This window comes from Globicephala melas, chromosome 9 (genome assembly GCF_963455315.2).
Source record: "Globicephala melas chromosome 9, mGloMel1.2, whole genome shotgun sequence".
NCBI lineage: Eukaryota > Metazoa > Chordata > Mammalia > Artiodactyla > Delphinidae > Globicephala > Globicephala melas.
In genome coordinates this window covers 4,199,810-4,224,624 of record NC_083322.1, presented here as the reverse complement: position 1 = coordinate 4,224,624, position 24,815 = coordinate 4,199,810, and the positions used below count along the sequence as shown (strand labels likewise).

Sequence of the window (24,815 nt, the reverse complement as noted above, 5' to 3'; positions counted from 1 at the left end):
GATATATATTTTTATTTCTCTTGGAGATACAGCTGGTAGTGAAATTGCTGGATTGTATTGTAAGTATACTTTTCTAAGATACAGGATTTGAAAATATTTTGTTCCAGTCGAAGCTTGTCTTTTTGTTTTTTTTTAATGATGCCTTTTGAAGAGCAGGCGTTTTGGGGGGAGGGATGGATTGGGAGTTTGGGATTAGCAGATGCAAACTATTATCTATAGAATGGATAAACAACAAGGTCCTACTGTAGAGCACAGGGAACTATATTCAATATCCTATGATAAGCCATAATGGAAAAGAATATGAAAAAGAATGTATATATAGGTATAACTGAATCACTCTGCTGTACAGTAGAAATTAACACAACATTGTAAATCAACTATACTTCACTAAAATAAATTTTTAAAAAAGATAAAAAAAGAAGTTTTTAATTTTGATGGAGTCCAATTAATCAAATCTTTCTCTTTTATTTATTCGCTCAGTTTTTAGTCATTGCACGCTATATCTTTTAAAATTCCTCTATTCTAAATTATTTGATTATCTTAGTTTTAATTCTCTGTGTTTGCACAAAGTCCTTTAACCAGTACCTGGCTGCGCATTCTGTTTTCATCCACTGTGGCCATTTGCTGTCCTCTATTATCTCACCTGGGACCAGCTGCACCTTAGATTCCATCTTGAACTCCTTGTGGTACTTACGCAGTACCCAGCACGCAGAAAGCCCTCAAAGAACAAGGGTTGCGTTACTTGTGCATTGCTCATGTGTGCTGTTTGGGACCAGACTATGCTTTGGGGTTCACATTCTTCCTTCAGAAAGACAAATGACGACATCTGAGATAGGGGACCTCTCCAGTACAACTCCATGCCTTTTGATCAACGGGAATCATGGTTTCATGCCCATCCATCCCTCCAAACTCAAAAGAAACTGCGACACGTGCTTGTTGAGAATGTGACGCGTGCTTTTTGCTCTGTGACCCTTTGATCCATGTTAGATGTGGCCTCAAACACACCCCTCCTCCCTCTGTTGGAGGAGACTGTTTCTTGCTAGCAAACGTTTTGCCTCTGCATCCTGTGCATGGAAAAGGCCTTTGCATCCCGTGGAGATTTTGCGTTTTTACTCAGGTCAGTAGAGGGTACGGGATCCCACTGTGTCATCCAGGTTACGAAACAGCAGGGTGAACAGCCGTGATCTTGAGACGAGCTTCACTCCCAGGTCTGTCCTGAGCAGCCCTGCCAGCCCACACCTGTGCTGACAGGTGTCACATGTCACAGGTCTCTTACTTTCTCCCCTCAGCATCACTGTGAAGGCTGCACGAGCAAAGGGCTAAGGTATGTGGAAGCACCTGCTACAGGGCAGGTACATGGTGAGGGCTTGTTCCATTATTCCCGGTGTGCCTGAAACGATTCATACCTTTAAAAATATAACTGGTGTATTTCCAGGCACTGTGAGGGGCCAGGGAGACAACAATTTCTATGAAGGTCTGTCCCGCACCTGTCAACGTTCTGCCCGTTTCCAAGCGTCTTGTTTCCGGCGCACCTCCTCTGCCGCATCTCTGCGTTTCAACAACTAATCTAAACATCGGTCAGTTGGAAGCAGCTTCACCGACACCAGGAACAGACCTAGAAGCACATAGGAAGCTGTGGTTGAGCTCCTTTTGGGGTCCGGTGCTGCCTGTCCGCTGGGAGTGGTGCCGAAGCATGTGCCAGAAGGGAGAGGAAGGGCGAGTTCCCGGGGCAGAGGCCCCCACAGTGGAAACCACTACGCTTTGTCCCCCAGACACTCCTGTTCCTGCCCTCGGCTAATCACAGCCATGGGCTTTCAGGTGATTCTAGCCAATTTTTGATAATGCATATCAAAGGGTAACAAAAATACTCACTTCTGAAAATCACCACTGCCCTTGCTTCCCTGGCAATCCGAGAGGAAACTGACATTTCCGGGACAAACCGATCAGCTTTAGCGGCGAGCGATGGGCCACTGACCTCGGTGGGCAGAGGAGCTGCTGAAAGGCACCAGTGGGCGTCCTCCAGGCCTCCAGGGAGCCTTAGGGACGTGAAGTCCTCACTTACATGACATTGTCGCAAGTCCAGCCATGCTGTATTTTCTTGGTCCAGGTCTTGGGCCTGCCGGCAGGTACTTGCAGTCAGAATGTGTTTGCTGTGGATTGCATCAGATGCGAGGAGAGGTGGCCGTCAGCTGTGGTGGGCCGGGGGGATGTGCTTAGGTTGGCACTGAGTCCTTTCTCCTGAGGACAAGCTAGTGACCCTGAAGATGGCTCAGCCTCAGGCCGAGAGGGGCAACCCTCTACAGGGGCCCAAAGCAGGAGTAATGTGTGATGACCTCCACCGACACCGTTCCCGGGCCTTACCCCGTAACAGGACCCGGCAGGAGGCATCTAACAGATCTGCTGGGTATTCAGCTTCCTCATTTTTGAAGAGGGTGGGCCTCGGTGACGTGGGGATGGGGTGTAGGACTAGGAATATGTTCTTACTGACTTCCAAGTAAGTGAAGTAAAAATGCTATTTTTTATATTAATTTTTATTGGAGTAGAGTTTTCAATGTTGTGTTCGTTTCTGCTGTACAGCAGAGAGAATGTTATACACATGCACATATCCACTCTTTTTTAGATTCTTTTCCCATATAGGTCATTGCAGAGGATTGAGTAGGGTTCCCTGTGCTAGACAGGAGGTCCTTATTAGTTATCAATTTTTTTTTTTTTTTTGCCGTACGCGGGCCTCTCACTGTTGTGGCCTCTCCCATTGCGGAGCACAGGCTCCGGATGCGCAGGCTCAGCGGCCACGGCTCACGGGCCCAGCCGCTCCGCGGCATGTGGGATCCTCCTGGACCGGGACACGAACCCGTCTCCCCTGCATCGGCAGGCAGACTCTCAACCACTGCACCACCAGGGGAGCCCTAGATGGGACCTTTTGAAGCCTGGACTGGAATAATGGAAGGAGAGTATGAGAAATGTGATGGGACTTGACGACTCTGGTTCCTGACAAACAATACTGGCCATGAGGAATACATCTAATTCCAGATGGCCACACGGCTACAAAGCAGTGCGTGTCTCAGCACTGAAATCATCTTAGAAACCAGTCTTTTCAAGCAGCCCATGATCTCCAACAGCTTTATCTTACAGATGAGACCAAGATGTACAGCCTCTTGCTGAGGGTCCCAGAGCCTTGTACAGGTTTCCACAACCCTAATCTCTGCTCCCTCTAACCTGGCAGTAATATGCAATTGACTCTTACCCCTTGGGTGCATCTGAAACTTGACCTCCAGGATCCATCCTTACCACTGCCTGGAGCAGAGTGTCACAAGGGTCCTTACCCCTGGCGTTTGTTCCTCAGCTGAACTTTGAGTCAGACCTCTGGTCCTGCCGGGGTCTCCTCTCCAGGGTCCTAACACTGGATTCTCACCTTGTGCCCCAGCTGTGCTCCTGGTTCCCAGGTGTTAGTCTCCATACCTGCTCCCCAGGTCTCCTTGGAGCCCGTGGCTCGGGATTGGGCTGGACCGTCTGCTCGGCTCCTGCTGGATTCAAGGCTGCTCCGTCCTCTGCTCTTCCTGATATGCCTCCAGCCCCTCCTGCATGCTCTTTATTGCACTGACTCCTTGGTTTCATGCACAGTTCCTGGAAACCTCCCTCTACATCACGGATCCAAAATTGATGGTCCCGGTGTGACTGCCTAGTGGCCACCATGCCTCCTCCTGAGTGGCTGGCCGTCTTATGGTTCTGAACCTCCCAGGCCTTCTGCCTCCAGGTTGATCCTGACTTACGCACTGAACAGTGTTTACAGGGAAGGCAGCTGCTGGCTTTCGTGCTCACCTAAGTCTGGCTGTTCCTTGTCTCCATCGGGGTGTCTGATGGAGGTTCGTCTACGGCTTTGACCTCAAACTCCCTTTGCCTTTTGTCTTTTTAGACACTACTGCTCATCTGCTGGGCTTAGCTGCCATGGGCCCTAGGAGGGGAGCCACACTGCAGCTAATGGGATAAAGAAAGGGCAGCCTTTCCCCTCCACCCCACTGACCCTCCCACCTTCCCTCACAAGACAAAAATCTAACAGGGAATGTACAGAGAGAGCTCCCTCCTTCTACCTAACCTAGCCATTCCAAGCACTGCCTGTCTGCTGTTCCAGGCACTTCCTGTCTGCTGTTCCAGGCACTTCCTGTCTGCTGTTCCAGGCATTTCCTGTCTGCTGTTCCAGGCACTTCCTGTCTGCTGTTCCAGGCACTTCCTGTCTGCTATTCCAGGCACTTCCTGTTTGTCCTTCCTGTCCTTTCCTGCCCTCCTCTGTTGGATCCTGTGCTCTGACTCCCCAGGCTTTTTTGTCAAGTGATCTCTGGCCTGATTCAGCCACTGGGAGACTCGTGCTGGGGACCAACCCTCCCCCCCGTCCCCCCCCGGTTTCAGGCAGTGTCTATGACAGTGCCGTTCCTCCCACAAGGATTCCGCTCCTGCCAGACAGCCCCTCTGTCCAGGAACCCAGCTCAGGTACTGAGCCTCTCACTGAGATGCCAGCTTTTGAAGAACTGCGCACCTGGGGAAGGGGGGCTCACTGTGACCATCTCCTCTCTTTGCACCTTAGCCGGGGGTGGGGGCAGCTCCTGGGATGGCTCTTGTCTGGGCCCCTCACTGTGCCCTCCCTGTCTGCTCTGACTTCATTGATTGTCCTCTGTACCATCAATTATACAGCAGCCTTTGGGTATAAGTGAAGTCACACTACATGACGCATATGTCAACTTTCACATAACGCAGCTTATACTGCATTTATCAGGTTTAATATGACATGGTTTCAGAAACACTAAAACATAAACAATGGTCTATTTTAGAATCCCATCCTTAGTGCGATGTTGATTTCCCCTTGCGAAGGTTGAATATGTGATGTAAATCCTTGCAGGAATTCTCAGAACATCTCAGGTGTTTAGTCCTATTCCTATTAAGTTTAAAAAACTTTTTCCATTTCTCAAACTTACCTGACTGTAGCTACCCTTTTGTGCCACATCTATTAACAACCAGTGGAAAGGCGTTTCCCATAATATACACTGAGAAATATTGTCATCATATGAAAAATACATGATTCACAGTAGACCTCACATTTCCCATCCCTTCTTTCCTTCTTTCTTTCCCTTCCTGCCAGCCTGAGGTTGAGTTTTAAACCTTCAATGGAGACTGTGAAATAAAATTCATGTTTTATGGCAAGACAAGAAAAATCTAAACGTAAGAAGTCTTCTGTGCTCTTTGGCCTCCTCTCTCCCTACTGTGCCTTGTGCGCCTGCATTATGCATGGACCAGACCTCCCCCACGGAAAGAAGTGCCTGCTCAACCATGAAGAGCAACATCCTCCCAGCATCAGTAAGACAACTCCTTAAAGATAACGTTCCTCCTTGACCTTGTAGGGGTCACATGATCCACCTCGATGGTGCCTACATCTGGATTATGTAAATCGTCAATAATACGTCATCTGATGTACAGCCCTCTGTCTCATAAAATTTACATAAACTATGTCTTGACTTCTAAGAGGTGGAACAGTTCTCAGAGCTTTCTGAGATGCTCTTCCTGGGTTATAATCCTCAAATCTGGCTAGAATAAAAATTTCCATTTCTTTCATAGATCGACTGATTAATTTTTCTTTGACAAGATCTACTTCATCTCTGCTTCTCAATTAATGAAAATTCTATTTTTATTTTTTCGTGGAACCATAGACCACTGGACCCATGAGGAACTGTGCTGGGCAGAAGTCCGATATTGTCCCCAAGTTCTCAGCCCCTGGTGTACACGCACTTTCTCCTACTTATTGAAATGCTAATCTGGGTGCTGTTCTGAAGGGATTTTGCAGATGTAATTAAGATCCCAAATTAGCTGACCTTAAAGTAGGGAGATTATCAAGGTGACCTAATCAAGTGGTCCCTTAAACAAAGGTGAGACTTTTCTCTCCTGGAGAAAGAGGTTCAAAGCACGAAGGGTACTGGATATGTGAGATGGTCTCCTTTGCTGGATTTGAAGGTGGAGGGACCATGTGGCAGATAGCGCATGTGGCTTCTAGGGGCTGGAGCAGCCCCTGTTGACCCCTAGCAAGGAAATGGGACTCAGGGCTGTAACCACCAGCAGTTGAGTTGTGTCACAACCATTTAAGCTCCAGATGAGGATGAGCAGAGAACTTGACCATGGCCAGCCTGGACTCGACCTGTCGAGCTGTGAGCTAATAAATGGGTTCTGTTCTGAGCTGCTCACTGCGTGGGGATTAGTTATGCAACAAAAGGAACGTAACCCAGGGACAATGTTTTTCTCCTTGCAGCTGGGGAAACTGAGGCTGAGAGAGGTGAAGTTGTGTCTCTTGATCTCCTACGTGATGCCTTCGGCACCATGCCGGTGTCCAGAGGTGGGACCAAGGTGACTACACGGGGCTCTCTTTCGAGGGACAATTTTTTTACAAGAGGAAACACCTAGTTTTCCATCAGATTAATCCGACACTTGCTTAAACCCCCTTAGGTATCGAGTAGGGGGTCCTTCAGTGGAACTCTAAGTAGGGCCAGCCCTTCATGCTTCAGTTATTTTATTCCCAACCTAAAAATAGGTGCAGCTGGTGCTGTCCTTGGCCTGAGCCTGGATGTGGCCGCTGTTTGCCCAGGATCCTGTTGCCGAGGATGCAAGGCTCCAGAGCTCCCAGCGGGGCAGCCTCTCCGGTTCCAAGACAGATGGCTCGGCACTGGTGAGGAAGCTCCTTCCTGCCCCCCTTCCCGGTCGCTACTGCTCCACCTGCTTGGCCTTCCAAACTCCCCCCTTCCTACTTTGGCTTCTGACAAGAGGGAGCAGAGAGAAATTGGGCGTTGGGGGTCCTCTGGGCTTCGGGGGTCTTCTCTTCTCCGTATTTCATTGTTTCCTGGTACCCCAGTGCCAAGGGAAGCCTCAGTCCTGGGCACGGGAAGTGAATGGCTCCACGTGCCAATTCATAAGCACAATCTGACTCAACATCTAGGTCTGCTTATGTATAACTGGTCAACCCAGGATACGTCCAGAAAACCCCATGGTGCGGTTTAGAGAGTTTTAAACCCCTAAGTCTGACTTAGGCTAAGCGAGGAAATGTTGCGCTGCCATCACTGGTGTACAGTAAGCCTTTCTAAGCATCTACTGCTAGCCTATCCAGTCTTCACTAGGTCCCTTAGGAGATGCCAGGGCAGAAGCATAAGGTATAAATCATCAGGGAAATGCCAGTCAAACCACAACAGGCATCACCTTACACTTGTGAGGATGGCTATTATTTAAGAAAACAAAACGTTAGTGTTGGCAAGGATGTAGCAAGAAGCGACACATTGTTGAGAAGTGGTACACGGTTGGTGGGAAGGCAAATTGGTAAGGCCATTACCAGTATGGAGGTTTCTCAAAATATTAAAAATAGAACCACCGTATGATTCAGCAATCCCCCTTCTAGGTATTTATCCAAAAGAAACAAAATCAGGATCTCAAAGACTCACCTGCATTCCTGTGTTTATTCAGCATTATCACAACAGCCAAGATATGAAAACAACCTAAATGTCCCTCAATGGATGAATGGTTAAGGAAAATGTGGTATATCCACACAGTAGCATATTATCCAGCCTTAAAAAGAAGGAAATCCTGCCATTTGCAATAAGACAGATGGACCTAGAGGACATTATACTAAGTGAAATAAGCCAGACACAGAAAGACAAACGCTGAATCATCTCACTTAGATGTGGTGGAATCTAAAATAGTCAAAGTCATAGAAGCAGAGATTAGAGTGGTGGTTGCCACGAGCTGTGGGAGGGGTTGATGAGGGAGATGTTAGTCAAGGGGTACAAAGTTGCAGTTATGCAAGATGAACACTTCTGGGGATCTAATGTAGAGCATGGAGACTATAGGTAAAAATACTGTACTTTATTCTTGAAATGTGCTAAGAGAGTAGATCCTAGGTGTTCTCACACACACACAGAGGTAACTGTGAGGTGATGGACGTGTGAATTAGCTTGATTGTGTTAATTCTTTCACAGTGGATACAGGTGAACCCCTTACATATATACAATTAAAAAAGAAAAACAGGATATAATTTCTACTCTCAGATAGTATATAAAGAATAAAATACAGATTAAAGTTAAGTGACATAATTTGAAATATACACAAAATCTACTGCACAATGCCCCAAGCCAGAAGAATCACTGTGGGATGAATCTGGAACTTTTTGTGGAGGACATAACATTTGAAATTTATCTTGAAAAAGAAAAATGGAGCTGGAGGAATCAGGCTCCCTGACTTCAGACTATACTACAAAGCTACAGTAATCAAGACAGTATGGTACTGGCACAAAAACAGAAATATAGATCAATGGTACAGGATAGAAAGCCCAGAGGTAAACTCACACACATATGGCCATCTTATCTTTGATAAAGGAGGCGAGAATATACAGTGGAGAAAAGACAGCCTCTTCAATAAGTGGTGCTGGGAAAACTGGACAGCTACATGTAAAAGAATGAAATTAGAACACTCCCTAACACCATACACAAAAATAAACTCAAAATGGATTAAAGACCTAAATGTAAGACCAGACACTATAAAATTCTTAGAGGAAAACATAGGAGAACACTCTATGACATAAATCACAGCAAGATCCTTTTTTGACCCACCTCCTAGAGAAATGGAGATAAAAACAAAAATAAACAAATGGGACCTAATGAAACTTAAAAGCTTTTGCACAGCAAAGGAAACCATAAACAAGACGAAAAGACAACCCTCAGAATGGGAGAAAATATTTGCAAATGAAGCAACTGACAAAGGATTAATCTCCAAAACATACAAGCAACTCATGCAGCTCAATATCAAAAAAACAAACAACCAAATCCAAAATTGGGCAGAAGACCTAAACAGACATTTCTCCAAAGAAGATATACAGATTGCCAACAAATACATGAAAGAATGCTCAACATCATTAATCATTAGAGAAATGCAAATCAAAACTACAATGAGGTCTGTGTCGAATGGACCTGAGGATATGGGGAGGGGGAAGGGTAAGCTGTGACAAAGTGACAGAGTGGCATGGACATATATACATTACCAAACATAAAATAGATAGCTAGTGGGAAGCAGCCACATAGCACAAGGAGATCAGCTCGGTGCTTTGTGACCACCTAGAGAGGTGGGATAGGGAGGGTGGGAGGGAGAGAGATGGAAGAGGGAAGAGATATGGGGACATATGTATATGTATAACCGATTCACTTTCTTATAAAGCAGAAACTGACATACCATTGTAAAGCAATTATACTCTAATAAAGATGTTTTAAAAAAAGAGAAATATATCTTAAAGAATTAATATTCAATTCCAAAAGCCTACCTTTATTTCAGATGGATACATAGATAAATGTATCCATTGAAGAAAGATGGACCAGAAAAGATTTGAGAAGGCAAACATTTCCTCTAATCCCTCAAGCCTTTGATACCAAAATATAACAACCAGAACAACCTTGCAAAACTTTTATTTTGCCCATTATCCTGTTTGTTTCTGTATCTTCACTAGAATTTATACTCCATCTGGTATTGAAACAGTTTTGAGACATCTTCAAAATTAAGCACCGTGTAGAATACAAAACATTTAAAAATTATAATAATTCTCTTATTGTCCTGTAAGAACTTTTTTGCCTTCTGTTAATTGACTGTATCCTTCTTACCTTCCTTGTTACCAAGGCAAAAGAGAAAGGCATTGATTTATATTTCTGCTACTTTCTGAAGGCAAACATGCTGGTTTATTTATCAAGCTTTTTCCCATTATTGAATTCAAATGGGGATGAGTCAGAGAATCCTTGGTAAGAGAACAGACAATGCATTTAAATACAGTTTTAGAAAACGTGCATACGTCTTGTTCAAGCGGAAGGAGGCACACCACGAATTTATCTTAGTTGCCTGTGAAACGGCTTTGACTAGGTTATAATAGTCTGTGTTCGTTGCAATCTAACATTCTGGCTTCCTGTAGCCAAAGGACATACAAAACCCTATTAGACTGTGAGTGAACTTGGGCATTAGACGGCCTTTCTCGGATATCAGATGCCTCAAGTGAGCCTAGGCCGGCATGGATTCCATCTACTCAGATCTGAATTCTCTAGCAAGCGCCTGCAGCACACTCATCGGGGTTCGTTAATATGAGTCTTGTCTTTTCAACACCACGCACGCTGCAGGGAGAGCTGTCGTTCCAGTGAGTAAAATTAGTCAGGTAGAGCCCCAGTGGGCTGCAGGGGGATCTGCAGGACTTAAACATAATGCACTCTCCACTTTTCAGATTAAAATAGTCTTTTCCATGTGATGGGACCTTCACACACATGCCGAAGATGTCTAAGGGAATGCCTTAACCAACTCCTCCTTGTTCGTTTATTTACTGATTTTACTGACTCAGTTTGAATAAAATTGCTTCTTGGTGGATTACAAGAATGAGTAACTTACAAAATCCATCACCAAGCAGTCTAATCAATCGTCCTGGGAGTATGATTATTGAACATCGTTCACTTAAGTGTTCAGCACATCCAACTCAAACAGTCTAATTTTCATGTATCTGAGCCTGAGCTGCTTAATTTAACCTGAATGGGCTTTGAATTGTAAGATATTAGTTACTGTACCCAATATATGGCTCTGAGCGGAGAACAAAGCTATGACTTTTATACAAGACGACTTATTCCTCCCCTCACTCTAGACCACAAGGAAGTGGACAGGCCTGGAGATTCTCAAGAACTGGGAGGGAGGAGCCTTTCTGGAACTCTCCAGCAACAGTGCTGATTGGACGGTCCCTCCTATTCAAGAAAACGCACAGGGCCACTCTGCAGGGTGTTTCTTAAAGGATTTTCCTCTCTCAATTGTTTGTAGACCCGAGCAATGAATTTATTGCCAGAAACCAGGGCTGTAGATACTAAATGTCAGATCCTTCATCCAGGGTGGCCGTGACTCTCTGCTCTGTCTCTGCCTACTCTGTGCCATCTCCCTGTGCTCTAGAATTCCTGCTGTCAGGGGTAAACTCAAGGAGTACATGCTTTCTCCTCTGAGAAGCCTGGATGTTAAACATTATCTCGGAGAAAGTAGAAAGGCCTATACATAGGGTGATCCTGGAATTTACATTGTGTCTGACAAGTTGCCTTTACTATATAGGTAGATAGATAAATTAGCTAAAATCTAAAACCATTTTTAAAACTAAAATTATTTTCAAAATTTAAAATGATATATCAATATACATTGAAATGGAATAAGACTCTTTATATTATTTCAATAAATATTAAAAATGAACATAGGCAGGATAATTATTCTTGGAACATGGGTGCTACTTCCTCTTCCCTGAGGCCCTAGTGATCACAGAACAAATGCTGCTAAGTGGAGGATATTCTCAGTCCTATGTATTTTTTAAATCAGCAGAAATATCAAATATGTTCACAGGTGCTTTTTATTGTCTCTATTTATACTAGATTTTCTCAAAAATAATGTTTACAGGCCTAAACCATACAGAATTGTTTAGAATATTGTCAAATTTGGATGCTAAAAATCATTGACCTTCTCCATTTTATTCTATTCCACTACAGAATGTAATTTATCAATTTAAAAGGTTGAGACATTCCAAAATGCACTTATGAAATTTCCAATTAAAATTTTCAGACTATTTGGGATTTTTTCATTTAATTTATCAGCCTCCTTGCTTTTGATGGGGTGCGTTTCAGTGCCCCCTTCCTGAATAATTACAATTCACTGAACGGTGTCAAATCTAAAGTTACTCTTGTCGTATCAGGTATTGACATTATTTGAATAAAAAGGATTCCACCTGAGTTTGAAAAACATGAAGTCAAAATTTAGAGGATTCATTTAGTCCTAAAAAAACGAGTTTAACGCCATTGCTCAGGTTGTTTATATTGAAGTACTTCAAAGGCTCATACATTTCTGCCATCTGACGGCAGCTTCAAAAAGAGAGAGCGCGCGCTGCCGTGCTAAGGTATTTTTATTGTATCCAAAGTCAGATTTTTCCCCCAAAATACTGTAGTTCAGTTATTCTTTCCCCACCCTCCTCTCTCCCCTACACCCTGCCCCCCGTACTGGCCATACACCCAAATAAGTTGCAATATTTTTCCAGTCCAGATAGAAGCTGTCACAGTTTCCTTAATTTAGCAAAATTGCCTTTACAATGTGACTCTGCTCTACCAAAATTTATATTACCAGCTCAAAACCAAATAATTTTATGTTTAACGTTTACCTTTAAATTGAATTTGGAACGGGCGTTCAGAGTAGCATCAGCCATTTCAACTTTGACAGGATGAACTCCCCAAAGTTCTTCTTTGAGTCTAGAATAGGAGGAGAAAAGTGGAGCTACGATTACAATTCATGCGGCTGATTTCCTTTTAGAAGTAGCTGGTGACAATAATTAAAAAAACTGTTGTCCTTCAACTATTTGAAAAGTATTTCTGCTGCTAATGAAGTCCAAGTATCAACAGCCATGACTTGCGTGCGTTCTTACACACTTGAACTTGGAAGAGAAAATGAACGTGATTCACTTTGAAGAACAGTCCTCTGATGAAAAGGAAAACGCCTTCGCAGAATGATAGGAAAACACACTTTCTGTGTCCGGTGAAATCATTATTTGGGGGCTCAGTCTTTTAAAAATAGCTATTGGGTGTCAAGTAGGTGTTAATTTCATTTTAGTAGGTTTGCACCTTCTGGTTTCACGTGGTCAGGGATGTCTTTAGGACTCTAAGACTGGGGCTCCACATCGTCTCTGAGCCCCAAGTCCAGTCCTAGATTCCTGACATGGACCATTGATTTGCCTGTTGGAATTTATTTAAACCCTTCTCCACTCCCCAGCTGGGACACCCATCCTCTGCCTGGATTTCCTCATAATTTTTGCCTTCCCCCAGGGTCCCCTTCCCTGTGATTTACCTGTAATGCCATCACTACTGGGCTCGTGGCTGTTCTGGTCTCCCTTCCTCCCTCAGTGACAAATCTGGACGCAGGTTTTGCCTTTTTCCCACCATTAACCTTAATCCACTGTGGTAAACCTCTCCTTCCTGCTCACTTAGTATGTAATGGAAAGCAGGTGCTTTCCATTACAAATAGGTGAATAATTAATTTGAAGGGCTGGGGATTTCTTTTTGACAATGCTATAGGCCACTTCTAAAATCCACTGTCCACAGATGCTGTCCCAGTTAACTTCACAAGTGATAGTTTGTATACTGTCTAGAAAGGTGGGTCCCTATCTTTGCCGAATAATTCTGGAAGCAGAAGATTTTCTCTCGGGGAGTTTTTCTTTCATTATTAAGTGATAACTTAATAGGTAAAATTACTCAGTGCTGTTGGGACGTGGGCGAGGTGAGAGGCGGGTCTCTTATCCACCTGTTGGCAGGTGGCAGGGTGGTTTCCCAGGTCCCGACCTGGCTACTAAGTTCTAACCAAACCTGGCTTTCAGTGACCCTGAGATGTACTGCAGGGGCCTGGCAATGACTGCCTTGGCTAAGTAAGATGGAGATCCAGTGAACAGAACTTAGATTTAAGGGTGTGTCAGAGTTTACAAAGCACATCCATAAATGTGCGAAGCCCCCCACACAAGGGCTAAGGCAAGAGCACATTAGTTGGAGGTGGAAGCGAGGTCAGATCAGGCCGCCATGTTGTCGAGACCCTGGGCTCTTACTCCAAGGCTGGTAGATGATATTCTTCCAGACTTGGGGACGGCTGGAGAATGGCTTGTTGAGACGACCAGAAAGACTACCCCTAAAGCCATCCACATTCCCTCAGAGCCTCCTCTAACAAATGAAGGAGTGGCGAGAGCATTCTAGCCCAGGGTTTATTGTGGGGGAACAACCAGAGCAAGGTCACAGAAGAGAGACACTTTTCTGAAAAGGGTTGGAACCTTCCTGCACCCAGACCATGAGTCCCAGCCCTCTTAATTTTAGCAGGAAGGAATGGGAGACCCGAGCATCGGGGCGAGGTCTCTGCTGGAACCCAGGGCGAAGCAAGGTGTGGCAGAGAGGAGGCAGAGGTCCTGCGGGCCATGGTTTTGGCAAGTGAGGGTGCAGTCTGGGTTCATTTTCGGGTGAGGGATGGGACACTGAATGTGAGTAGGAAAGGATGTTGGATACAGGATCACAAAGACAAGTCAGAATCCTGGTGTTGCCTTTATACAACAGAAGACACGCATCTCCTAAAGGAAGTCAGTTCAAGGGAAAACTGTGCATTCCAAGATCTTAAGTAAAAGTTCCCCCAACTAAGAGGCTCTTATTGCACTCAGCATGCAACAGATCCAGGAGAAGAAGGGCCCCATTTCTGAAATGGCAGATGGAGGATTAAAGAGAGGTGGAGCGATACCCAGACCCCGACTTAGACAGAAGAAGTTTCCTCCATCGGGTCCCGTCCTAACCCTTGCTGTGAGAAAGCTGGGCAGTGAGGTTGACCTGTTACAAACAAGGAGAGGCTGATGAACAAAGTCATGAACAAAGTAAACCTCCGTGCCAATGCCTTCAAGCAGGTAATGATGTTCCTATTTTCATCTGCTTCCTAATGTCTCCTGTCCCGTGGTGGTGCGACTAAGCCTCAACTAGTAATATCATCCCAGCGGGGTGAGCCAGCAGCTAAGAGTCCGGGCTTAAGACGGGGACTCTGTGTCTTCAAGTACCAACTCCTCCACTTACTACCTGGTCTCCTCATCTGTGAAATGGGTCTAAGACCTTTTCAGGTTGCTAGATGTAATAGATAAAAATACAGGATGCCCTGGTAAGTTTGTACTTCAGATAAGCTAAGAATACTCCAAATGTCGCACGGGGCATAATTAAACTAATCATTTATTTGTTGCTAATCCGATATTTAACTGGGTGTCCTGGATTTAATCTGGCAATCCTAACAAGGTTACGTTTATTATCTTATATGCTTCTCATAGTAAAATGCTAGCATATTTTATGCACACAGCAAGCATTAAAATAGTAATTACCACGATTTTTATTCTATAAAGATTATCTAGGGGACGATACTCAATACTTTGTAATAACCTATAAGGGAAAAGAATCTGAAAAAAAAAGATATATATGTATATATAACTGAATCACTTTGCTGTACACCCGAAACTAACACAACATTGTAAATCAACTCTACTTCCATCGAAAAAAGACGATTATCTAGTACAAACCACTTATATAGTGTATTAGGAAGCTGAGGCCTGGAGAGTTTATGCTGCATACCCAAGAACACACACATGGGTTATTTTTTGTTTTGTTTTGTTTTTTTATTTCCCAAGAGACAAAACTCAAAGCTCCAGATGCCTCACTGCTGATTTTTCTACGTCTCACTGGTTACAGCAGCTCCAGGTAGACTTTCCCAGTGAGTGGAACATCCATCCATAACTGCCCTTTAATTATTCCTATTCTGAGCTCAATGCTGGTTCTTTGTATGTAAAGTGTGGCCAGAGGACCTACAGCCTCAGCCTACCTAGGATTTTGTTAGACGGGCAAGAACGAAGTTCACCTCTTTCATAGGAGTCCACACTTGAAACAAAACCCCCAAGTGGTGTGTTTGCACAGTAACATTTGAGGGGGTCTTTCCCGCCATGTTTCACCTTCAGAGCAGTGGTTCTTGTTCTTGGCAGTAACTGAATCCTCTGAACAGGTTTTAGAACCTACTGAGGCCTGAGCCACACTCAGAGATTTTGACTTAGGCAGCCTGGGGTAAGCCCTGGGAATTTGTGTTTCCTTTCATCTCCCAGGTGGTCCTCATGTGCAGTCTTGGCTGAAAACTACTGATTTAAAGAGTGCTTCCCCACCTGAGGCAAAGGATGCTGGAGGAAATCAATGTCTCCAGTGATAAATCTTTTCCTTTAGCTTCGAGAGATTGAATATACAAATGGACAACAGCAAGACCGTATATAAAATTAGCACACTGGGGGACTTCCCTGGCGGTCCAGCGGTTAGGACTCTGCAGGTCCACTGCAGGGGGCATGGGTTCGTCCCCTGGTCAGGGAACTAAGATCCTGAATGCCAAGCGGCATGGCCAGAAAAAAAAAAAATTAGAACACTGACCAAATCTTCAGCAGCCAGCCCAGGAGACAAACCCGTTACCTACAGTGGCCAGCCCAGGAACCAGCCTACCATCCACACGTCAGACTTGCAGGAAGACAAAGAAATCCCGATATGCACCCCTAACTGATGACACAGGAGCCCCGCTTCCAGCTCCCTGGCGCCCACAGCCTCCATCCGAGCACCCTCCTACCATCAGAGCTCCTACCACAGCCTCCATCAGAGCTCCTCCTACCACCATGAAGCTGTCCTGCTTCCCTGCCTGCCTTTGAGTCTCTGTGGAGCCCAAGGGATGGCAGTCGGCTCCTGTGCTAAAGCAACCTCTGAACGAAGAGCCCTTGCTTGTTCTCATTGGTGGGTTTTCATTTACTTCCACAGCTGCTGCTGGAGATGGATGGTTGCAGGATGAGCAGAAGGGACGGACAGAGCCACCTTTCAGTTCCCCCTGAAGAAGCTGACACCTTCTTGTCTACTCATCCCAAACCCGTCTCAGCAAACAGTAGGATCAGAATTAGAATGGGCCGAGCCACTGGTCACCTCAAGTTCCCAAGGTGACCTTGCTTTCGAGGAGCTTTCCTGCTCCTCGTTTCTCCTCTGTCCTCTGACCTGCCCCCTTCTGGTCCACACTTCAGAGAGTCATTGCGATGCAGGGCATGCCTGGGTGTGGACCCCTAGTGAAACCGAGCAGGACCCTGTGGGGCTCCTGGGCACAAAAGCCTTTCTGTGTCCCCCATTTCTTGATTATGGGAAATGGTCTCCACTCAGCCTCCATGACCTTCCCTGAGTTCCAACAGGCAGGTTCAGCTGCTAACCAGGGAACGGAGGGGATGCGGAGACAAGGGAGCAGCAGCTAAGAAACAATAGTGCAGCCTTGGGGCAGCGTCCTGGTTTCCCCTCAAGGGATATATTGATACATAACAATATCTTTGAGCTGTTTTGCAGATTCTGAAGCTCCCACCAGGCAGGAGAAGTTAACTCTCTGCTGCTCACAAGCACACAGACCCCAGACCAGTTGGAACCAGAAGGTTGATGATGCTGACGCCCGATGACCTCACCACCAACCAATCAGAAGAATGTCCGCAAGCTGACCGCCCTCCTTGAACCATTCCTATAAAACTCCTCACGACCCCCTCCAGGGCGGGACACGCAGTTTGGAGGGCATGAGCCCACTGTGGCCTGGCAAAGCACTAAAGCTGTTCTTTTCTACTTCACCCCAAACTCTGTCTCTGAGATTTTATTCGGTGTCAGGGTACAGAGCCTGGGTTTGGCATCGCTAGCTCCACTGTGGATTAACTGTGTGACAACTAGTCTGTGCCTTGGCTCCTGACCCCATCTCTTGGGGTTGTCGCGAGACTTAACCAGGTTGATACATGTAAAGCCCTTAGCCCGGGACCCGGGCTTACTAAGCGCTCTGTGAGCTAAGCCACTGTCATCATTATTCTTCACGATGCTCTTTTTTCTCCTCACTTTGTCACTCAAGCAAAGAGACAAACTCCCTCCCTCATTGAATCAAGCCATCGGTTGAATCAAGGGCTGCCCTAAAATACCATGAACGGGGTGGCTTAGGCAACAGACATTTATTTTCTCACAGTTCTGGAGGCTAGAAGTCTAAGATCAAGGTTCTGGCTGGTTTAATTGCTGGTGAGACCACTCATTTTGGCTTGTAGACGGCCCCATTCCTGCTATCCTCACACAGCCTTTTCTCAGGGTGTGCATATGGGGTGGGGGGCAGGGGAGCGGGAGGGAGAGAGAGCTCTGCTGTTTCTTCTTATAAGCACACTGATCTTATCCGATCAGAGCCCCACGGCCATGACCTCATTTAACCTTAATTACTTCCCAAATATAGCCACTCTAGGGGTGGAGCTTCAGCACAGGAATTTGGTGGCAACACATACATTCAGTTCGTAACAGACGCATGTTCCAAACAGAAAGTGGAAAAACTTAAAAGTTCATATCAGACATCCTGGTTCCAGTCCCGAGATTCCTGCCACAGGGGCACCGTCACTCATGTCTCATTCTGTTCTTATCAACGTAACTAGGGGTCCCATTCAGGCTTCCAAGTAGCTTCTCTCTTCCCCTGATGCCTAGAGTCCCAGGTCCTTCAAAACGTCTGTCGTCTGGGCTTTCCAGGGTCTGTTCATCAATCAACATGAGAACAGCTCCTGGCCCCCCGGAGAGCATTCCATTTACTTCATTAAGTCAATCTATTGAGCTCTCTTCCTTTCAACAACTCTCACCCTCACCCTGATCCTCTTAAAATATGAAATGTCAGGTTCAAAGACCCATGAACTTCTGCCACATTCAAGCATTCAAACCGATTTATTGAACTGTGCCGAGTGGTGGGGAAAATAATGAAAAGAGGAAAGAGTCCTTCTCTCCTGGAGTTGACGTTTCTAGAAGAGAAGGAAATGTGACCTAGACTGGGGGTGAGGGAATACACCTGAGGGAAGTGACCTTGGCTCTGGGATCTCAATAATGAATAAAAGTTTGCTTGGTCAAGGGTGTGTGTCAGGGGTGGGGCTAAGGAATTGGAGAGATCATTCTTGACAGAAGGACCTCATGAAGAAAGGGCCATTATCAGGAGCAAAAAAAACTTCAGGACTTTTAGGTGTATCAGTCAGGGTCCAACCAGGGAAACAGAAACCACTTGTAGTTCTTAACCAGAAGGAATTTAATAGAGGGAGTTGCTTACTTTGGTTAAAAAAAAAGAGAGAAAAAGAAAGCTAAGAAACGGAATGCAAGGCAGTGAGACACCAGAGATTAGTAACGGCTCGCAGCTCTTTCTATATTTAAGTTTTAAAATTTAAGTTCTTCCATTTGATAACTTTTGTACTTCAAAGCACATCGTTACAAATGTTAAGTCACAGACCGTGAGAAAATATTTGCAGATCAAACTCTAATGAAGGACTGGTCTTCAGAATACATAAAGAACACTTACAATTCAGTCATAACCACAAAGAGCCCAACTCAAAAATGGGCAAAAGACTTGAGTAGACATTTCTCCAGAGAAGACACATGAATGGCTAAGAAGCACACGGAAAGGATGCTGAACACCATTAACCTTTAGGGAAATGAAATCAAAACCACTTCGTACCCACTAAAATTCCCATGAGACTCCTAGGAATTTACTTGAAAGAAATGAAAGCGTATGTCTTCACCAAGACTTGTATGTATGAATGTTTATAGCAGCTTTATTCATCACAGCCCCAAGATGGAAACAACCCAAATGTCTGTCAACTGGTCAATCCAGAATTTGGTAGAGTCATACAACGAAATACGATTAAGCAATAAAAAGGAATGAACGACTGGTACACGCCACAACATGAGTGGACCTCAAAATGTTACGCTAATTGAAAGAAGCCAGGCGATGAATATTAATATTAATAAGCAAGTGAATACTCCTTATTAAATGTAAATTTATAGAGCCTGAGTGCCGATTGGTGGTTATTGGGAAGGGAGCATTGATTGACTTCATGGGAAGTTTTGAGGGACAATGGAAATGTTCTCCAGTGGAACTGTGGTAGCGATGGTTCATCTCTGCAAATCTACTAAAAATTATTGGGTTGTACACTTGCAGTAGTTAGAGCAGGGTTAAACTACACTCCAATAAAACTATTAAAAATTGCACAGAATATATCTTGTTGCTATGACTTGGACTCATCCCCTTCTGTTGACATGATCACATTATCTCCAACCTTCCTCCCCCACCCCCCCACCCCATATTTGTTGCTCTTGAAGATTTCCTACCCATTTCTGGACAGCCTTGTTGTTCAATTTCTAGCTCAGTTCACAGGCATCAAATACTTCACTAGAACATGATGTTCCTCATTCTGAAAACTGCTTTCCTTCCAGTAATTCTGAACCACTCTCGTCCAAGCCCATCTCTCACACTAGTTGGCTACAAGTCTGCGTGTTCTTGGGCCATTCATCACCAAGGCGACACATCTCTTGTTCTCTGCAGGCTTCACTGCCTTATATAGTAGAGGAGCATCCCGTCCTGGGCCTGCCTTCCAGTCTGTAGTCCTTTACTCAAGGCTGCTTCTTCCACTCAGAGTTGATGTAAACCTGACCTTATTCCTCCCTCTGCGATTTGAAACAGCAGAGAAAAAAAAAGGCAGGACAGCAGCTTTTAATGGTTTTCAACTTCTCAACAGGAATCTGCTCACAGGCTGCTATAGACTGAATGTTCATGTTACTCCAACACTCATATGTTGAAAACCTAATAGCCAATGTGAGGGTTATTTAGAGGTGGGGCCTTTGGGAAATGATTAGGTTGTGAGGGCAAAGCCTTATACATGGAGTCAGTGCCCTTATCCAGGAAGCCCAAGAAAGCCTTTTGCCCCCTGCCATGTGACGACACGGAGAGAAGGTCCATGAACCAGGAAGAGAGCTCTCACCAGACTCTCAATCTGTTGGTGCCTTGGTCCTGGACTTCCAGCCTCCAGAACTGTGAGAAATAAATGTCTGCTGTTTACACGCCATGCAGTCTATGGTCTATTTTTATAGCTGCCCAAATGGCCTAAGACACAGGCCCGTGGCCTACACGTCATCAAGAAGAAAAACCAGGGGCAAGCAAAGGAGCAAAGAAAAAACTGGACAGATTCTATGACTGGGCTCATGCTTAGAAGAAGCTTGAATTTGCCCTTTCCTTTCTTTTCTAGAAGGGACAGAAGAGAAGTATCCTTCCCACACCCGAGTCTATCAGAGTGAGATCTGCTATCTTTGGTTCTCTGTCATTTATCTTCAAATATTTAACCAAAAACCAACCAACAACCAAAAAGAAAAAACACTGGACTTCCCTGGTGGCAGAGTGGTTAGGAATCTGCCTGCCAACGCAGGGGACATGGGTTCGAGCCCTGGTCTGGGAAGATCCCACAGGCTGTGGAGCAACTAAGCTCGTGCGCCACAACTACTGAGCCTGTGTTCTAGAGCCCGCAAGCCACAACTACTGAGCCCACGTGCCACAACTACTGAAGCCTGCGTGCCTAGAGCCCGTGCTTCACAACAAGAGAAGCCACTGCAATGAGAAGCCCACACACCACAATGACGAGTAGCCCCCACTCGCCACAACTGGAGAAAGCCCATGCGTAGCTACAAAGACCCAACTCAGCCAAAAATAATAAATTAATTAATTTTAAAAAAGCAGGAATTAAAAGAAAGGAAAAACACTGCCTCCCACCCATACCCCCAAAGAAAGAAAAATTCATGTTGAATGCTCCCAGAAGTGTGTTGAAGACAAAAATTCCAGCTCTGACCTGATACTGCTTGACCTAAGACAAGACCCCAGAAACTTTGAAGGAAACTATTCTTGTCCTTTCTTTTCAAAGGTTCTTTGAAGAATCTTCTAGGAAAGAGGGCTTTGTCTTCTTGATCATAGAGGATTTACTTGAAACTCAGTTGCAATAACAGAACTAATGGCCCAGTGGAAAAAAAAAGAGAATTTTTAAATATCGTGATTAATGTCATATGCTGCATTTCTTAACCCACTAAAAAGAAACTGAGTGCTGGTACCCAAAAAATGAGTGGGATGATTTATTCATTTTTATTATTAGTAACATGACACTCAGGTGTGCATGAGCGCAAGCATGTAGGATAAATTTGCCAAATAATTTCTCAGCCAAACCAGATGAAAGAGTGAAAGGAAACACTATTAATCATTATTCCAGGGCTCCAGAGGTAAGACGCACCTGCCTTGGGAAAACAGGGTCATTTAGTTACTGTAGATGTAAGGAGCATCTCTTGAAAATCGAAACAACAATGAGGTACCACCTCACGCTGGTCAGAGTGGCCATCATTAGAAAGTCTACAAACAACAAATGCTGGGGAGGGTGTGCAGGAAAGGGAACCCTCCTGCGCTGCTGGTGGGGATGTGAATTGGTGCAGCCACTATGGAGAACAGTATGGAGGCTTCTCAAAAAAACAAAAAACAGAGTTACCATATGATCCAGCAAGCCCAGTCCTCGGCATATATCCAGACAAAACTATAATTCAAAAAGATACATGCACCCCTATGTTCATAGCAGCAGTATTTACAATAGCCAAGACATGGAAACAACCTAAATGTCCATCAGCAGATGAATGGATAAAGATGATGTGGCACACACACACACACACACACACACACACACACACTGGAATACTACTCAGCCGTAAAAAAGAATGAAATAATGCCATTTGCAGCAACATGGACCTAGAGATTATCATACTAAGTGAAGTAAGTAAGACAGAGAAAGACAAATACCATGTGATATCACTTATATGTGGAATCTAAAATATGACATAAATGAACTTACCTATGAAACAGAAACAGACTCACAGCATAGACAACAGACTTGTGGATGCCAAGGGGGAAGGGGGTGGGAGAGGGATGGATTGGGAGTTTGAGATTAGCAGATGCAAACTATTATATATAGAATGGATAAACAGCAAGGTCCTACCATATAGTGCAGGGAACTATACTCAATATCATGTAATAAACCATAATGGAAAAGAATATGAAAAAGAATATATATATATATATATATGAATCACTTTGCTGTACACCTGAAACTAACACAACATTGTAAACCAATTATACGTCAATAAAATGAAATAAAACAACAACGAAAACAACAAAACGTAAGGAGCATTTCTGAAAGTCTTCAGAAATGGCCCTCCTGGAACTCTCTTTTGTTACCTCAGCTTAGAGAGTTTCAGGTAGAGTTTTATTTGCTTCCCAAGCAAGCTGTCCTTGGCGCATTAGGTGCGGGCAGTCTCCTGCCACCAGTGGGGGGCTGCTCACAGCTCTGGAGGCTGGAAGCCCCAGATCAAGGTGTCAGCAGGTTGAGTTTCTTCTGAGGCCTCTCTCCTTGGCTCGCAGGTGGCCGCCTTCTCACTGTGTCCTCACCAGGTCGTCCCCCTGTGTTGTCTGTGTTCTCATCTCCTCTTCTAACAAGGACACCAGTCATAGTGGATCAGGGCCCACCCACAGGGCCTCGTTTCACCTCAATTACCTCCTTAAAGGCCCTATGCCACAGTCACATCCTGAGGTTCCGGGGAGGTGGGGGTGGGTTCAACGTATGCCTTTTGAGGGACAGAGTTCAGGCCATCCCACTACCTTTTCCACCCACCTGTGATGATGACTCCATACCCCGCAGTCAGACCCCCCGCTCTCCTTGACTTTGCCCTCCTGGCTTTGTCCCCATCCCAGGACGAACTTGGAAGGACTCAGCCGCCCAGGCGGCAGTGACCTCTCGTTACAGACAGCGAGGGCAGGAGAGTGAGGGACAGGAGGGGACACCCGGCCAGCCTCAGGGTCTCAGTGCGAGACATCAGGAGAGTCTGTGCCTCTAGCTGAGCATCCTTCTTTCACTTAATCCTGTTCCTCGTGCCCCCTCGCTGGGTGCAGGGAGACCCAGGGACAGAGGCTAGTGGGGCACCATTAGTTCTGTTGTTTACGTTGCCGTTCCAGCTGCTGACAGGGCAGACTGATAAGGAGGATTCTGCCTGTGAGGGAGACTGTTTACACAGGCACTGCAGAAACAGAGCTGCTTGGAGAGTGACTGTTTTCCTAGGGAGCAGCTGAGGGGCCTCTCCAAGGGGGAGGTGGGTGGGGCGAGCTGTACTTGGCCTGTCAGCTGCGTTTCTGGGGCATCTGCTGGGGGACAGTGTTGTCACGGAGCCCAATCCTGCAACGAGGGAGCGGACAGGTCAGCCCTGGTTTCAGGTGTGTTCGCAGCCCACCAGCAAGAGTCGCATGAAGACATCAGAAGAGGGAGCACGCAGGTGACAACCAAGTCAGGGAATGTGTAAGGGAGCTAGAGACATAAAGGCCCCCTCAGCTCACTGGTCCTCAAATCCTAAGAGGATGGAGTTGCAGGGAAGGGCACAGGGTCGGTTCTCGGGGGCTGTGTTTTCTGGGGACTCTGCTTTTGTAGATGGTCCCCTTTGGTGCCTTCTGATGGAACACGCAGCCAATCTGACAGAGCCATGGGGGACAGGGGATGGAGCCGCACCAGGGCCGGCCTTGCAGACGCCCAGAAACCTGGCATCTCAGAAAGTCCGCAGACCTCACTGCTCCAGGGGCGTCCCCCAGCTGCAGTGTCTGGGGCAGTGGCTCCGTTCTCCCCGGCTGTGCACTGCCGGGGATGCTGCCATCCACACGTCTGCCGCCCTGCCCATGAGGGCAAATCAGTGCCGACCTTGAGGCCTCCCATGCCCTTGGTCCCAGCCCCTGAGGCACTGCGACTTCAGAAGGTGTCCTGCGCAGGACACAACTTCCGTTCAACGAAGGGGCACAGAACTGAATAATGCAGCGTTTTGGGAACTTGCCGGTTGCCCCGTGGGAGCTAAAGCCTCTGCAGAGCCGGGCAGAATCATCCCCTCTCGAAAGCAATCTGCACCGGGTTTGGATTTTGGGGCAGGACGATGTAATGGGAAGCAGGAGCTAGTGTGCAAACCGAGACCCACCACCCACACTCCGTGAATCCCAGAGTAAGCGCGACTCAGGGCACCCCAGGGGGCGGAACGTGAGCCTCGGGCCTCCGGGCTCAGGCTCTGACCCCCAGCCCGGGGGACCCTCACAGACCAGACGGCCGCCCGGGTCTCGGGGGTACTTCCTTCGGGGGGGGCGGGGGGATGCACTTTACGTAGGGGCCGCTCATCTCGCTGTTCCCAGCTGCTCCAGTGAAAACTGTTCCCGCAGTTCCCGCCCCGCTCGTGAGAGCCCCTCCTTCCCAGCGTCCCTCCCTCAGGGTCACTCTACATGATGCTTGTTGAAGGTGGTGGGCCTCTGTCTGGCTCCCCCCCAAGCCCCACCAA

At 46.0% G+C, this 24,815-nt stretch overlaps 1 long non-coding RNA gene across 10 annotated transcripts in view; it reads right to left on the bottom strand.

Annotated features, from left to right (window-relative positions):
* Window positions 1–24,815, bottom strand: part of LOC132597842 (uncharacterized) — a 256,993-nt gene that overhangs the window by 58,579 nt on the left and 173,599 nt on the right. For all 10 annotated transcript variants that reach the window (XR_011377707.1, XR_011377699.1, XR_011377705.1 and 7 more), the window contains exon 3: window positions 12,218–12,305. This is a non-coding gene — a long non-coding RNA (uncharacterized lncRNA). The remainder of the gene's footprint in view (window positions 1–12,217; window positions 12,306–24,815) is intronic.